This window comes from Lipophrys pholis (genome assembly GCF_963383615.2).
Source record: "Lipophrys pholis genome assembly, chromosome: 6".
In the NCBI taxonomy this organism is placed as follows: Eukaryota; Metazoa; Chordata; class Actinopteri; order Blenniiformes; family Blenniidae; genus Lipophrys; species Lipophrys pholis.
Window position 1 is genome coordinate 34,034,046 of NC_137629.1, and position 3,108 is coordinate 34,037,153.

Sequence of the window (3,108 nt, forward strand, 5' to 3'; positions counted from 1 at the left end):
ATCTCACCATTATGAGTTAGTTTGTTTATTACATAATCACACTTTAATTTGCTATAATAAACTAAATTGTCTTTATAGTCTCAGAATTAAACAAAATGTGAAAACTTCCTCTTTAAACTGCACATTTCATTCCTCTCGATTGAGAGCCCTCTCATTACTCTTATTGATTAGATCAAATACAAACTTAAAAGAGAGTTATTTCAGAATCTCGTTCTCACATGAGTATTTATAGACGTTTTACTGACTGTACAATAAATACACCCGTGGTTATAATAGAAAAACATCCCACCGTTAATCAAAGTGTTCTGCCGAACCGAGCCCAGATATTTACTGAAATAATATATCACATATCTGGTATTGAGAAAATTACAGACGAGCTCAGACTGGGGCCGGGCGTCAGACTCAGACGGGGTCAGAACCCACACATGGTCGGATCCAGAACAGGCGTGAGGGAGCAACATACGAACAAGCAGCGGAGAAGAGGAGGAACAGTGCTGGTGGCTCTGAGTCCAGTCCAGGCGGGGAATATTAACATCTGAACGCAGCGCAGACTTCAATGAATCCACAGAAGAAGAGCAACAGGTCTGGAGATCATCCAGGTAAAGTGCAGCTTTGTTCCAGTTTTCTTTATTCCAGCACAGCTCATTGGCTCGCCACTTGTTTGGGGGCGTTCATGTTACTTATTGAGCAGAGGAGTTTTTGTACAGCCTCGGCAGAGATTAAGACAAATTCTGATAAGGACTGGAAGTTGACTCTCAGCATTAAGGAGGATTAATGTTTAGCTCTGTGTGGCAGGGGCCTGCTCAGTGGCTGTGTTTACGCAGTGTTGCAGACCCACATTAATCCGAAATTAGTATAAAAGATCAGCTGTGGCCACTGAGGCGAACCTTCGCAGGGCTTAGGCCAGTAATCAAGTCGCACTTTGGGACAATGAGCGGCTGGAAGGTCAATGAGAGGCCCGGGGGGGGGTCAGTAATCAGAGTAAAACGGTGGGATAGGACAGTTCTGATGACGTCCTAGTTTTATTTAGGACACACACACACACACACACACACACACACACACACACACACACACACACACACACACACACACACACACACACACACACACACACACACACACACACACACACACAGAGATGAGCAGCATTTCTTTTTGCTCCAGAGAACAACAGACTTTTAGAATTGAACACCTGAAAAAGACGTTTCTTCTTCTCGCAGCCAGACTGAAACTTTACCCTCGTCTTCCATGTGACAGGAGTTTACATTTCAGCGCGGGACGTATTAACTCCGTCACATAATTAGAATGTGTGCTGAGGGATTACCACAATAAATAGTACGAGACCATCTAGCTGCTTGTAGTGTAGAACAACATCTTCACTTCCAACACAAACGCAAGCCGGGCGGGATCATGGCGGGAGGGCGGGATCATGGCGCAAGGGCAGGATCATGGCGGGAGGCGGGATCATGGCGGGAGGCGGGATCATGGCGGGATCATGGCGGGAGGCGGGATCATGGCGGGAGGCGGGATCATGGCGGGATCATGGCGGGAGGCGGGATCATGGCGGGAGGCGTCTCAGCCTCCGTTGTGCTGAAAAGAAGCTGCACGAGTTGATTTTCCACTGCGAAACTCGGCCAACGCCGCCGAATTCAGTTAGGAAAATAAAATAAAGGAAATATAGCGAAGCAGAAACCACAACCCCGAGATGATGACTAACTCACAAAACTGTTGATATCTGCATTATTTTGTTGTCTCTCGCAGAGAGACTGCCACGCTTCCAAAAGGAGACGATTTCAGTGAAGTGGGGCTCAGTTATATGTTAAACGTGGCCGCGGCAGCAAAGGAGGTCAAAAGAAACTTGCCCCTGGAAATACTTTCCAAAGTGCATCAATAAAGATCTTCAATTATTTATTTATAGGGATTTTTATAGAGCCTGGCTAAATTACAGTGCGGAGAGTCGTCTTCTCAATCAGCCTTCTGGCTCGTGTCACTTCTCAACTTTTTTTTTCCACGCGGTTCTCGGCTTCTGTCTTCTGTACACACACGTTAACAACACACAAACTACAAATGAAAAGGCTACGCACAGAAAGAAAAACAACAGCAACACAGCCAAACGATCATTTGGGGCTTTTGCACCACATTGTGGTGGAAGCAGTTCTCTTCAAGTGCCAGCAGGGTACCGGCGAGACCCCCCCCCCCATCCCACCCACTGCTCCAGCTAAGATTAGACAAATTAAACACTATTATTCACGTCACTCCCGCAGCTGGCCTTTTAAGTGGTTCTACGTTAACTATCATAATGGTTTGCTGAGAAAGCCGCAGTCTTCTCCTTAATTTACAATGTAGTAAAAAAAAGTGCCTTTTTAGCCAAGTCTTTTTCTGCATGTCTGCTTCTTGTTGCAGAGGGAAAATGGGCAGTTTGTACTACTGCATGCATTTCTACTACTATGTATGGTGAATATTTCACTTACAGGCCTTTACTGGACGTTGCTCAGTCTGAAAAACACTTTTGCCTTGCAAACGGAGGTTGTGTCCTCGGGATGGACGCCTGCAGTAGATCTAGCAGCCTCTCACACGCCGGTCCATACGATTTCAATATAGCCTCCTGTTGGGGGGGAAAAAAAGCCCCTCTATTTTCCCTGCTTGTATCCTCACAACCTGATAATGGATGTGGTATTGGCCCGTGGGCCCGCGGACTGAGGACGGCCGGTGATGGATAACCTAGTTTCAGAGCCATCATCACCACACTGCATGTGCCTCGTATGTGCAGTCAAATACCCCCCACGTACGCCGAGCGTGCTCCTCATACAGACTGAAAGAAAGTGAGTGAGCTCCAGTCAGATGTATTACATTTTAAATTGCCCGCACACGTTCAGCAGAGGCATTTCAGAAGTTATCAAGTAGAAAATGAGCAATCAGATGTTTAAAATGCTGTTGATGGAACCATCCAGTTGATTATTTAAGATTAACACACACATGTAGGCAGTTCAGTAATATTTTTTGGGGGGGCCACAATGGAAACGTTAGAAATGTAATAGATGTTCATGTCCAATATATTTATGTATTCTGTGCAGTTTACTCAAATGAAACGATCAAAACAAAACT

The 3,108-nt window shown here is 45.6% G+C and overlaps 1 protein-coding gene across 1 annotated transcript in view; it reads left to right on the plus strand.

The window, feature by feature from the left end:
• Positions 1-435: 435 nt before the first annotated feature.
• The window catches only part of pitx2 (paired-like homeodomain 2), a 52,702-nt gene continuing 50,029 nt past the window's right edge, over positions 436-3,108 (plus strand). Inside the window, exon 1 of the mRNA XM_080465051.1 lies at positions 436-599. The gene's annotated coding sequence lies outside the window, so the exon portion shown is untranslated. The remainder of the gene's footprint in view (positions 600-3,108) is intronic.